Raw genomic sequence first — 14,541 nt, 5'->3', positions numbered from 1 at the left:
AAGGCAGCTTCCAAGGATTTGGGAGGGGAAAAAAAAATCAGGCATCTGCAACCATATGGTAAGTAAATTAAGAGGACATGAGTGTCCCCTGGTGGGTAGTTTCTGCCTTGCAGTGAAGCAATAAGGATTAAAATAATGAATAATAAATCAGACACACAAAGCAATAAGAAGTGTATACCAGTAACAACATCAAATTAAAAGGATTACAAATGAAGACAAAAAATTAAGAAACAAGGCCATGGTCTTCCACAAAATCTTTAAGAAGGAATTGTATACATGCACATACTCACTAATCAGCCTTTGGAATCAACTTATGCTCTTATAGAACAAAACTAGTCCAACATCCTGAGTTTAACTGCTAAAACAGAGAATATCTAAGTTTAATATATTTATAACATTAAAAGTTTAAGTTTAAATGACAGCATACAACAGTCGATAATAAGCTATTCAACAACATAGGAGAAGAACCCATGTCTAATTGCTCTGCTTTTTGAGATTTGAGTCATAATGAGCCTGCTACCTCTGTGCTGTGGTCAGTTTTAACAACAGTGCAACAAAACAGCAGAATGGTGTTCCCCACCACATTTCCTCAGACAAGAGGATACAGTAAATGATGAGTTTCTTTTCAAGTGAAACCTCTGTTTACATATACATTTCCAAATTTGTATATTCTCTCACCAGGTATTCAAAAACTCTGCTTCCAGCTCACCTCCATAAAAAAAAAAAAAACAACATCTCATACAAGTAGGAAACTTGAATAGCAAAAAAAAAATAAAAGATAAACCCATTAACTGCAAGTAGCTTTACAAATACATTAATTGTTCTAATCTTCCAAAAATTAGGCAAGTACAGTATTACGATGCAGAAAGCACAGAAAGTGAGTAGGTACAGTATGCTCTGAGCTTTCAATAATATTAGATCTTTATCAAGAATGTGTTTGGGTGAAGTCTGCACATTGGTCACGTCTGTGTAGACTTTTCAGCGGGTCTTCAAAACCCACATCAAAAAACTATATGTAGGGTTGATAACCCAATGGAATAATGCTGTACACACATATTTGATAGAATTCTGTATTAAGATGAAAATGTGGTAGATAAAAGTTTTCCAATAGATATTTTTTGTGCATAAAACAAATTAATCATATTTATTTTTTCTATATATACACGTATCCCCTGGTGCCATGATGAGTCTTTAGATATGCATTGTGCCAAAGTCAGCTTTAAAGTGCTGCTGTAATAAACAGAAACCAGCACTGAATCGATCTTCTGTCACAAACCTGCAATTTAGCCTGTGTGAACTAAGTGAGGGGATATTCATTTCAATTATTCCCAAGGTGATCTTTGCTATACAAATGAATTGATCACTCTGCGTAATGACATCTATTTAAAAAAAATAAAAGGAGCACTATCACAGACAAGCTTTTATCAGTCAAACAAATGTATAGATCAAGTGTATAAAGACAAAATGAAAAGTCAAAGAAAATGAATAGCTATCTAAACCCATTTCTGTATGTTTTTTATAGAATATTTTATAAACATTAAGTATATTGGAGACAATTGGAAAGTGCTTCATATTCAAACTGATCAAATCACCTATTTTGTACATTTAGTCACCAAATTAAAAATCTAGCCAAGCAGAGGGTATCAATTACATTTACTCGTAACTGTTTTAAAATAAACATGAACACATTACAGTTTAAAGGATATAAAAAACTTTATTTACTGTACAAGTTATAAACATCCATTATCACAGTCTCTGCTGATAAAATATGCTTATCATTGTGCGTGTGCAACCAGTCTTACAATTCTTGCCTCATGGTAATGTACAACAATCAGTTTTCAATATTTTCATTTAAAAGTATGAGGGAGTACTATATAAAACATCATTGCATATTGCATGCAGAGTGAATATCAAGTTAAAAACAGGAAAGTATAAGGTTACAATGTGAAGTACAATTAGGTGATTGAGCAATTTAATTATTGTAAACAGGTCTGAACAAATGGACCAGGCTTCCTTCACACTCCAGTGTGATAAAAGCTAAAAGCTACAGACTGGTTAACCATGGCAGCTGCAGATGAAACAACCCTTAAAAGCTCAAAATAAAGTACGAGGACTTAATAAAATGAACAGATAGCACAACCAAATGGGAAGTTTTTTCTACAGACTAAATAAGCCAGGAAGCAGGAAGCACTACAAGTTTTTGGGAGCTTTTGAACCAGACCCCCCACCCCTCCCCAAGCTCAATGATTCACCTATTACCCACAATTTGAACCATATGGGGATAATCAATAAATCACTTAAAAATCCACACATCTTAAAAAATAAAATGTTTTTAAGAGGACAATTAAGTCTCATCAAAATGGGCACAATCATTAGGCAAAGCAGTGCGTCATGTATCCATCGGATAACAAAGCATTTCAAGACTACAAAATAACTAGAAGACTGTCAGGATTATTAAAAGATGCTTTGTTAAAAAATAACACATTGCAATACAACCGTGATATAAAGCAAAGCATGGCTTAAAAAAAAAACATAAAAAGCTAAAATAGCAGTGGAATCTGAAATTGGGAAAGGATCACATCTCCAACATTCAGACTTGAAAATTAGTAAATGTTGATATTAATATTCTAAAAATGCTTTTAATAGTTTAATTTCAGAAATACTTTCCTCCTTAATTATGTCATTATGAAGCAAGAAATAAAATCTTAAAACTATATAGATTGTTTTAAAGGTTGTTATAAAAGTAACAAAGGAGATTTTTTTTAAACCTTAAGTTAAAATGCCACAATAAGTGTTTAGGATTTAATCTTGAAATGTTCTTACCTTTCAAAAAGAACGGTGCAGATCTTCTTAAGCAAATAACCATCCATCCATCCATTATCCAACCCGCTATATCCTAACTACATGATGGAGCCTATCCAAGCCAACACAGGGTGCAAGACAGGAACAAACCCAGGCAGGGTGCCAGCCCACCGCAGGGCACACACACACACATAACAAACACACACCCGGGACAATTTAAGATCACCAATGCACCTAACCTGCATGTCTTTGGATTGTGGGAGGAAACCGGAGCAGACACGGGGAGAACATGCAAACTCCACGCAGGGAGGACCCGGGAAGCGAACCCAGGTCTCCTTACTGTGAGGCAGCAGCGCTACCCACTGCACCACCATGCCGCCCTTAAGCAAATAACTCTAAAAGATAAATATAGAAATGTCATGTAGCTAACAAAATTAAAAAAAAAAACTAAAGTAAAGGGCTATATCTTATTATTTATATCTTGATATTTTCTGAATAAAGAGAATTTGAGTAAATTCCCCAGGAACAATCTGATTTTATTATGCTCTCATTGTTAAAATACAGCTCATGAGAAAAAAAAAAATCTTTTTCTTATTGTTTCTATTGTACCATTTTTACTGTTCTGAGGAGAAATGGAAGTAAGGATTTCATTGTGTTATGAACACGACAATCTTGAACTTTACAATATTTATCTGCACACAACGCAACTGTACAATACTGCACTCAATCACATTTGTTTGCACTGGCTAAAGATTCAAGAATAAATTTTAAACAGGGTAACCAAATAAGTAGTAAAAAAACAGAGCTAAAAGTGACAAGGCTGCACATAAACAAATCCCATCTTTAAATTTTATGGATTTGGCTGGAGTTTTTAACCATGCTGACTTTTAATAAAATAAAAAAAGAAAAAGTGTAAATCTAGATTAGACACTAATGATTATTGTTTTCTTCTGACTGGACATTTCTTTCACATCATAGGCTGTTGTACAGTATTGATTACTATTGGCTTTTATTATTTTGTAAACAATTTTTCTTTGCATTCAAATATGAGATTTCAATTTTAATCAGCAAGTATATGGAGTAAGTAACATAAGATGAATATGTCAGATATTATAAAATTAATATTCAAATAGATGAGAAATCTAAAAGATTTAAATATTTGAAACTCGTTTCACAATATCTCATAATAAGTTGCTTTGAATTTTAATATATCTGCAATACATTTTAGAGAGATTTCAAATCGATTTTGGTGAGCATTTTAATATAACAGATATTCATTTTAAATTACCTCAAAATCACTCCCAGAAAAAAACTTTCTGTCTATTTTAAGAGATCTTAGAATTCGAGATACCTTGATTTTGAGATCTCGAGACTGATTTCAGTTACTCCAAAATGAAATTCGGATATCCTGAAAAACAATTTCTTAAGTAAAACTTAAATATTTTAAAATACATTAAGATATCCCAAACACAGCAGAAACCAATTTTAAGGTAACTGGAAATATTTTGATTTCTCAACATGTAGAGATATTTCAGATTGCATTGATTATTGTTTGACATGTCTTAAAATAATATCCAGACCATTGGGAGATCTTTGAAATGCATTTCAAGATATCCTAAAAAAAGGTTCCCTGTGCATCTACAGATATTTTACATATTATTTTAAATAACTCCTGTTCAAAATCTCTCAAATTCATTTTACAAAATCTGATTATAGTGATCAGAGGTTCATAGCTTTTACCAGGATGACATTTTTAAGATATTCTGAAATGTACTTAAGATATCACAAAAAGCATTTGAAATGTTTTAAAATACATTATGCGGATATTGAACATATGTCCGAGAGGTTTCTAAATGTAAATTCAGCTTGCCATAAAAGTATGACAGCACACACACGCCAGCGAGAACGATATTTTATTGAAACAAAACTTTATCTGAAATTGCCTTCTAAAAAGAAGTAATTCCCTATAAAAATAACGCTTCAAGGTTAAGGAATACGTAATTCATTGATTCGGACGAAGCTAATTCGACGTCAGCGCCTGCTTACCTGGCGGGCTTGGAGGGCTGCGTGAGGGCTCGCGGGAGAGGGGCGTGGCTATGACTGGTAACCCGCCAGGCCGCCCTCCCGCTTAAAGCCGTGAGCTGCGCGCTTCGTTCTCAGCACACACGAGCGCAGGTGTTTTTCATAATAATTGTACTGGGCGTCAGCGAGTAACAAGCAGCAAATAACCGTTCGGTCATCCGTTTTTGTTGAAATTCAACTTTACTCTGACTTTTTTGTTTGGAATAACCGTTCTTTGTATGAAGTAGAAGAAGATCGACTGGAAAGAGTTGCATGCATGTTTTATGGAAGATTGGCGGTCTCTGTCACTTCTGGAGTTAATATGGGGGTGCGTGTGCCGCCATTGAAACTAGTAAAATTCAAGAGTGTAAAATGAGAATATATTGTATTACAAGAATCACACATCTATTTTGAGGAGAAACAGACATGGAATCACATTCAGCCAGGTAATACTACAATGCTAGTAAACTAAATTTGAATGTGTTTTTAAGCAATGCACTGGTATAAGTCTCCATTTATAAAAACTACTTCGATATTGACCTTTTAACCTATTTGGCCTAGAAACCATATTCCATAGAAGTTTCACTTTGTCTTTTTGACAAGGCCTATCCTAGCGACGACGTCTGCTGCTTTAATTTTTCTTGTCAATGTGGGCCCTGAAATGTATTTGCTTAGCACCGCACACCCATATTTGGTACGCCACGCTCACTCCCGTTACATAATATAACTTGCCCCTAGCATGGATGTGATTGTTGATGTTTATGTTCACCCAGCGATGGTCTTGCCCAAGTGTTGCTCCTGCCTTGTGCCCGAAGATTGTAGAGAAAGGCCTCCTGCTGCCCAGCGTCACCTGCCCTGGATGAGCAGGTTAATGGATGGATGAATGGGCTATCGTTTTTGAAAACAAGACGTTATTTTACCCGAAATTTGTTTATATTGCACGATGGTGAGCGACCAGGTTTTTAGGGAGATGCCCTTGACAGGGTGAGTAAAGCTGAAGTTGCTCTTAATATCAAGATTCACATGACAGACAGATTATTGTATATTCTTGACAGATCATTCAAGGTCAGGTATATTACCCTTCATCTACTAACAAAGCACACAGTAAACGCTTTCAGAGATTTAATTGAATTTGAAATTTATGAAGCCAATAAAAAGTTCATTAATGAAATTTAAAAAAGGGGGTATTTTGAGGTAGCATTTTTATATAGAGAACATTCACACAATGTATTCAGTTATATACTTGTACATTTTAATAGTCCTTTGTATTAGAAATATTTAGGTATGACATAGCTTGTGTTTGTGTGTGTCCTGTGGTGGGTTGGCACCCTGCCCAGGATTGGTTCCTGCCTTGTGCCCTGTGTTGGCTGGGATTGGCTCCAGCACACCCCCGTGACCCTGTATTCGGATTCAGCGGGTTAGAAAATGGATGGATGGATGGACATGCCAAATTAACTAAGATGTATCTCAATTAATATATAAAATTACATATCTTAATATATAGCTGCCTGGTAATGTCTTATGCATTTCTAGGTTCAGTAACTGAAAATGACAGCCACGTCAGTTCCAAAGATCTCCCGTATATTATAATGTGTACGTAAATGTCCCTATGTATTTTGATATATCTTAAAATAACTGTGCGTTTGATATATTGGAAATGCAATATACAATATCTCAGAATGGCATTCTGTAAAATTTCAGTTTCAATGGGGCTTCCTGTCTTTTTAAGATATCTCGGAATGCACAAGACCTTATCTGTAAATGTATTTCAGATATCTCAGAATTTAATCTTGAGATATCTCAATGTAATCAAGGTATCTGAATAAAGCATTGGAGATATTTTCACACTGACACTAATGTTAGATTTCTTAAAGTTTAGATAACTGAAATTCTTAATATTTTATAAAGTATTTGTACTCCATTTAAATTTTTAACTCAAATTTTCAACATTTAATATCTTGAATTCATTTTAAGCTATCTGAAATACAATTAAATATCTCTAAGATGTAAAATTTCAGAATAATCACAACAACTTAGATATCTGAAAATAGATAGAATAAGATGTTTTATAGGCAGTAATTTTTTGGAAAGAATTTAAAATATCTTAAAAATCATACTATTAATATAAAATTATTTTGACTTCTTAAAATGTCTTGATATATGAGGTATCTTGAAATGCTTTTGACATCTCAAATTGTATTACAGATGTTTTCAAAATATAAATAATTCTGAGATATTGTAAACTGAGCTTCAGATGTCTGATGTGGTAAAAATCATTTTCAGATGTATCTTAAACGTAAAAATGTAAAACTAAGTATAAATATTCAAAGAAACTACAAAACATGACAGAAGTATGCTGAAACACCTTGCTGCTTTCTGTTTCTTACAATAACATATCTGTCATTAGTATTGTCATGTGGTAGGTACTTAATATGGCCTTTTGATATTTTTTACCAAACCAATGTACCTGGCCAATGCTGAAGAGACAAGAACCCAGCAATAAAGAAATTTGCTCATGATCCTGTTTTTAATACTGGGCCACAGTCTATGATGTGCTGCCTTCCTGTGCCTTAGCAAGCATTTATTTCAATGTTTAAATTATGACTTTCTTAAATTCTACAGTAATTTAGAATTGTTTTGTTCTTTTAATATCTGTTTTTAGGTGGAACGGTTTTGAGTTCTACAAGGATTAGGCACTGGTTTAGTTCAGGCAATGGGAAAAAAAGCTATTTTTCAAAATGCACGTACCTTATGAAAGTGCTGTACAGGTAAGCTTTCATTCCTGCTCTACATTAATAGGTGAAACTTCATGCCGACATGTTTGTTTTTCCTGTTCCAAGGAGGTTAATGTTAACTTGTTTAAATATAGTCTTAATACATATTTGACACTTTTGCTGGATAGCTAATTTAAGACAGACACTGCTTTGGCAATCTTGATTTTATCTGTAAATTGCTACATCACATTGGTGTTATTATAAGAAGTATTAAAAATAGTATATGCACTGTGTGGGAAACGTTTGTGGATACCTGAACAACACATTTATTTGAGATCATTAATACTGAGTTGCAAAACAGCTGAAAAACCCTCCAGAGAAAGAATTTGGAAAAGCTTTATACAAATTTTGGAGTGTGTTTTTGAAAATGTGTGTCCATTCAACCAAAAGAGCATTTGTGAGGACAGTAACTGTTCTTGGATTAGAAGACTTGCCAAAGATGTTCATTATGGCAGAGGTTACAACTCCATACAGGACACTTGAGTTCTTCCACACCAGATTCATCAAACCGTGTTTTTGTGGGCCTAGCTTTGTGCACATGAGAACTCGCTCTCAAACAGAAAAATAACTTCCTCAATCTGTGCAAAGTTGGAATTACCCATTTATCTAAAATGTATTTGTATGTCGTGGCCTTAACAGCACCCTTCACTAGAACCAAGGGGCCTAGCCCAAACCCTGAAACATAGCCCTAGACCATTATCCCTTCTCCACCAAACTTTACACTAGGCACTGTGCAGTCCAAAAGGTGTGTTCTCCTGGATTCTGCCAAATCCAGATTGGCCCGTCCATATGTCAGATAGTGAAGCATGAGAGGCAGTGTTTTCAATGCTCCAGAGTCCAATGGCAGTATGCTTTGCACAACAACCCAACACTTGGCATTGTGCATGGTAATCATATACTTGTGTGCAGCTGTTTGTTTCTGGAAACCCACTTCAAGAACTGCTGATGCACATTGCCGTTGCTGATGTTACTTGCAGATGCAGTTTGGAATTCTGTAATGACTGATGCAGGAGACAATAGATGATTTTTAAGCACGGTTTGCTTCTACACTTGGCAACCCCACTGAAGTTTGTGTGGTCTCCCACATGGTAGTTGAGCTGTTGTTGCTTCCAGCTGCTTGCACTTCGCAATAGTAGCACTTACATTTGACTGCGCAGAAATTAGCAGAGCAGGGATTTTATGTGGAAAAGGTGTCATCCTATGACAGGGCCATGTTTAATGTCCTTCAGCTCTTCAATATGACTGCCAATGTTTGTCATTCGTGAATGGTTATGGGCTTGTTTTTATGTATCTTTTAACAGTGGATGTGGCTGAAACACCTCAAATCAATAATTTGGAAGGGTGTCCATTTAACGTTGGCCATATAGTATATAGTGGGCTTCTTAAGAGGAGTGTTAATGATTTAATTGCTGGTCACTCTAACCAACAGTAAATGTTGCTTGAGGCACATGTATTTCTCAATATTGTGCACTAGTGTTTTTGAAGTTTCTAACTAACAAATTTCTCTGAACTATGCATGATGTGTAGATTTTGCATGTTCCTGTAAGTTCTGCAGCCATTTTCTCTGTGGATGCTTGTTTCTTTGCATAGTCCAAAGATAACCAGTTTGAATTATTAGCAATTCTAAATGTGCTGGATTTAGGTGTGTTTTTGAGCATTGATATGATACACTGGCATTATATTCAGAGTTGGTCCTTCATGTAACCCACTGTTGCCAACGGGTTACATCTTACTGCAACACAATTTTGGATTGGCTAGTTGAATAGTATTATTAAATGCTTGTCTTTAATGCTCCTGCTAGTAAATTCTTTGCCAGTATATACAAATACTTCTTCATGTGTTTTGTCTCCATAAGCCTTGGTTTACATGAGCAGCTGAATCATTAAGAACATTTTACTTAATCAGCATTTAAATCTGACTAATTCTTAACAGCCATTGAGGTTTTGATAACCAGTCCCCCCAGTGTTTGGTCCACATTCTTTTTGACTTCTAGTGTGGTTAATATTTGGCACTAACTGGATTCCATTTGGAATGTAAGCTGAACTGCCACAAAAGTAATTCATGTAATTAGTTTCATGTCACTGCTATCTTTGGACAATCTCCGTAGTTTTAAATTGCATGCCCAGTCACTGTCTTTGTGAAGTCTGTACCATCTACCAAAGTCTATGACATTTTCTTCCCCCTCCCCAAAGGTATGCTCATTTTGTTGATTGGTCATTTCAGACTGGCTTAGTGTTTCAGAGAACTGAACGTAGCAGGTTTTTAAATTTATATTATGTATTTAGAATTTCGGGGGCAGCTTGGTTGGACACAGTATTTTGTGTTAAGTATTTATTTTTTCTTTATTCCTTGTTGTACTTTGATGTATTGTGTCAGTGCTCTCAAGATTAGATAACTGCTATATATTACAGTCATTGCAAAACGCATTATGATAGGAGAACTGATTGTTTTTTACTTGGTAAATCTGGCATTTTTTGGCTTTCTTATTTAAATTGGATGTTGCACATCACACCCATCCTGCTCCGTCTTCACTGGCTCCCTGTGTCTTACAAAATCGAATATAAAATCCTACTAATAACTTACAAAGCCTTAAATAACCTTGTGCCAAACTACATCAGTGACCTTCTCCATCACTATGTGCCTGCCTGCCCACTAAGGTCCTCTGATTCTAGCATTCTTGTTGTACCCCACACTAATCTACACTCCATGGGTGACAGAGCCTTCAGCTGTATAGCGCCCACACTCTGGAATGACCTACCAAAATTAATTAGGTCAGCTGACTCCATGAATTCTTTTAAAGAACAACTCAAAACTCATCTGTTCAGGAAGGCTTTTAGCTCTTCTTGACTTCATTCCCCTTCTCTCAGTTTACCTCTCTGTCAAGATGCTCATGTAACCTGTGTGTGTGCTAGAACATCAATTATGTTGTCTGTTAGGCTTTCTCTGAATTTACTGTCGTAATCTTCTTTATTTATTTGGTTTGTACAGTACAATGCTATATACTGTATACCCTGCCGTTCTTTCTTATATTCTGTAAGTGCCTTGAACATGGGAAAGGCGCTATATAAATAAAATGTATTATTATTATTATTTTTGAAAAAGAAAATCCTGTAAATTTTCCATTACTTGGAATTTAGTATATATTATCTTTGTATATCTTACCCATATACTGTTATTTCACTTGGCAGCCCCTTGTGTTGCCAGCTTGTAGCACAAAGAGAAAATCGACCCTATGTTGTGCACCAGTCCATCGATCAAGCAAACCTAAGTTTTTACACAGTACCCTCTGACATCTTTAATCTGTGCCCCCATGGTTGTATTGATGAAATCAGTTTCAATTAACACCTGTAATCCATTGCAAATTTCCATTTATAATTATGAATACTTGATCCATTCCTGTCCCTTGGAAACTTTATTTGCTTACACCAAAACAATTCACATCTACTAAAGTGTCCTCATCACTCATACCCTATGCTCCTAACTTGCTCTTCTTTGGATGTTTCATTAATGCTTTTATATGTTTCTTTGTAATACAAAGACCAAAACTGCGCACAATATTAGAGATGTAAACTCGCAATATCATTACATTGTATAACAGAACAACCATTATTGAATCATCCAAATCATATTAACTCCATTAATGTGATTGTTCTAGATATGTGACATATCACATACTTGATAAAAACAGTGAATTTTAACTTTGTTGTCCATTTATTCAGTTACACCTTTAAAACTCACTAATATCAAGGTACATTGAAATTAATGAAGGAATTACACTATGTTCTTTCTTTAAACACTATGAAGGTAAATAAAAAAGCAAATTGGATTAAAATTTCTAATTATTTGTGTTATTTTCTGGTGTTAATTGAGGTTAGGGTTACCACAAGAACTGATACTTTGACATCAAGTGTGCATTCAAATTTCAAAAACCTTTCAATACTAGGAAAATTGGTACTGTACTCATATGTGACTGCAAGTGGACAAACTGCTTTGCAAGTCATAATAATAACTGAGATAGATTTGAGTGAAAACGACATACAAAATCACTCACAGTGGTAAAGACATGACACATTAAAAAAAAGCAGTTGTCAGGTCTGGAAATACTGTGTTTAAAGCAAGAGAATGTCAGGCTGTGATTGTGAAAATTGTGCCTATTTCAAAAATGCCAAAACACACACGCAGGCTTTAATCAGTGCCGCTTTTAGCTTGTAATGGAGTTAATTCATAAACAGATTGATACATGGATTGAAAACACGATAATGTGATTGATCAAATGTGAGTTGTATTTCAAATGGGGGGCCAATTAAAAGGTGGCAAGATTATTAATTTTAATGCAGTGTGATATATATAGTCCTAATAAAGGAATGGAGGCTTTATGTTCATTCTCTGATTGTTTTGAGCACATCTGCAGATGTCTATTCAAACATCAATTCATTTCATAAAATGGCATATACAGTTAATGGTCACTGAGGAAACCTTGTATTCATCCACAATTATACATATTGGACTGTGGGATGTGGGAGAAAGTTGTACACTGGTAATGCTAATATCAGTGGTACCTAGTAAACGTCAAGGAAAGTTGCAAACAAGTAGGCCGTTTTCCCATATAGACAAAATAAAATTACATCTATTTGGCTGGTCTATACAGGCAATAAGCTGCCCCATTTGTTAATATCACAATAAAATGTTTTTAATCAGTGCTTCAAATCACAGCATGTCTACCTATTAAATATGACAAATGCCTTATTAACAGAAACACAATCAGAAAGAAATGCAGTTAGCAGCTCTGCCAAAGCTACATACTTTTTTTGTTAAATATGAATGTGTAAGTGCTAGGTTTTTACATTTGTTTAGTTTTTGAACATAAACTAATGTTCTTGAGTATAACCCCTAAGGTGCGACTAGTGTAGTAAAAACAAATGTCATAAAGTTGAATGCTTAAAGGAATACTCCATACAAAATTATTTTATTTTATATGTACTTACTCCATGCAGTTTGCAGTGGTGGTGGTTTTTGTGGAGAAAATATGCAAGACTCTAGTAGTATGGGACCCAATTGTGACCAACGCTGTACAACAGCAAACAATGTGAATAACATCATGGGGAGGATTCACATGTAGTGTTGCATAATCCATGTATAGGTTATCCATTCATATACACAAGACATGCAAAGTGCATGCATTTTGTTGCTAAAATAGTAATACTTCCGGAAAAATCGTCATACAACATAAACAGGAAAGGTGAATTCTTGTAATACTGTGCTTTTCGTCTGAAGACAGGATTCTCAACAACTGGAGTGAGGTGGATTTTCAGTTCTTCAGCATCCATCATTACAAAATTTATGGGGTAAATAACAAAAATAAACTTTTGAGTGGAGTATTTCTTTAAGATAAATTAATTACAGGGAATGTCACTCAGATGTATACACTGACATATGCAATAATAAAGTTGATTTTCTCACATAGAATGCTTTAAAAACAGCACAAGAAAGGTGGTTTTAGAAGCATTCTGAAATAATGGAGTAATTGTACACAAGCCGCCTTAAAGGAGGGTCATATGAAAGAAAAACCAAAGACCAATTTTGACAAAGTATCACAATTTTGTTGTTTCTAAAAATGGAACTGATTTGACTCATCTTTTAAAATTTTTTTATGTTTTTTATCCAGCTAACGATGACAATATAAATATTAAAATAGGAAATGTCACAAACCTAATAAAAGTAATCCTCGAAAAAGAATGTTGTTCAACAGTAGATTTCCTCAGCCAATAACCCGATTATGTGACAAGGTAAACTAAAGGGTTAAATTAAGGATTTATAGGGTATCCTTCAATAAGGGCGCGTAAATAAAGGCGAGCTTCAAAAGGGCGACCTCAATTGGGCGCAGCGAATAAAGGCAAACGCAACAAAATTATTACAGAAAATTTATTAGATAAAGGCAATGATTGAACGTATGAAAAGGCGAAAGCAAGAATATTAAAACATCCAATTAATTAATGCATGAACTTCTAACGAACTATTTCTGGAACAAATCTGTGAAGAAAATTTATTACATAAAGGCAATGATGACAGCGAGACGAACATTTTCTAATCCTATATTCAGTGTATTTCCAGATGTGTTTCCCGTTGATAGTTTTCTCCTTTCTGAATGTGTAGCCTTCGACTACGAGTAGATCTGCACCTTTGTTGCCCTTCACATATTCCAGAGCCATTTGAACTAAATTATCTACGTACGCCTGTATTCGCCGCGCTCAATTGAGGTCGCCCTTTTGTGCGCGCACTTATTAAATAGATCCGATTTATAGTCTGCGCATGTCTGTTACACTCTGCCAGCCTATGCATGCATTTGCTTCGCACATGCTTTAAGCTACCTCCGATGGAGGCATCCACAAAACAAAAATCAAAAATTTCCACAGCATTCCTACAGGCAAACTTCTCCTTCTTCTGACTGAAATAATCAGTCTCTATTTCAGAAATTGTTCAAGTTATGTTGATGAAGTCAAGTGCTTCACTCAGCAATACAATCGACTGGAGCAGGGTAATATAATCCAGTTACTCTTTAAAGTAACGAGTAACCTATCAGAATATCTTTATTGTCATTGTCATGAGCGGGGTGTGAGGAGTCTTTTTAAGATGTTTTCTGTTTTCCTGAGGCAGCGAGAGCTGTGCAGTTCAATAACACAATACTTATCTTATTTCAGCAGCACTGGGTGTAAGGCAAATAGCTTGTATGCAGGTTTCTTTGCAGAGCTCAATCAAACAGCCTTGCAGAAAACATTGTTCCAAGTGCAATCTGGTAACAGGAACCTATTAATAAAGCATAAATTTGAATAAACATATTTATAAAACAGAAGGAAATTTTCAGGTGTCATGTTTATTTTCTGATTCACAGTATTAGCCAATGATG

At 35.0% G+C, this 14,541-nt stretch overlaps 1 long non-coding RNA gene across 2 annotated transcripts in view; it reads left to right on the top strand.

Moving 5' to 3' along the window:
- Nucleotides 1-5,235: 5,235 nt before the first annotated feature.
- Nucleotides 5,236-14,541, top strand: part of LOC120540923 — a 34,620-nt gene continuing 25,314 nt past the window's right edge. For both annotated transcript variants that reach the window (XR_005635899.1, XR_005635898.1), the window contains exons 1-2: nt 5,236-5,309; nt 7,526-7,631. This is a non-coding gene — a long non-coding RNA (uncharacterized LOC120540923). The remainder of the gene's footprint in view (nt 5,310-7,525; nt 7,632-14,541) is intronic.

This window comes from Polypterus senegalus, chromosome 12 (genome assembly GCF_016835505.1).
Source record: "Polypterus senegalus isolate Bchr_013 chromosome 12, ASM1683550v1, whole genome shotgun sequence".
NCBI classification, from domain to species: domain Eukaryota; kingdom Metazoa; phylum Chordata; class Cladistia; order Polypteriformes; family Polypteridae; genus Polypterus; species Polypterus senegalus.
The sequence above is the reverse complement of the archived record's forward strand: the minus strand, read 5'-3'. Positions and strand labels throughout refer to the sequence as shown.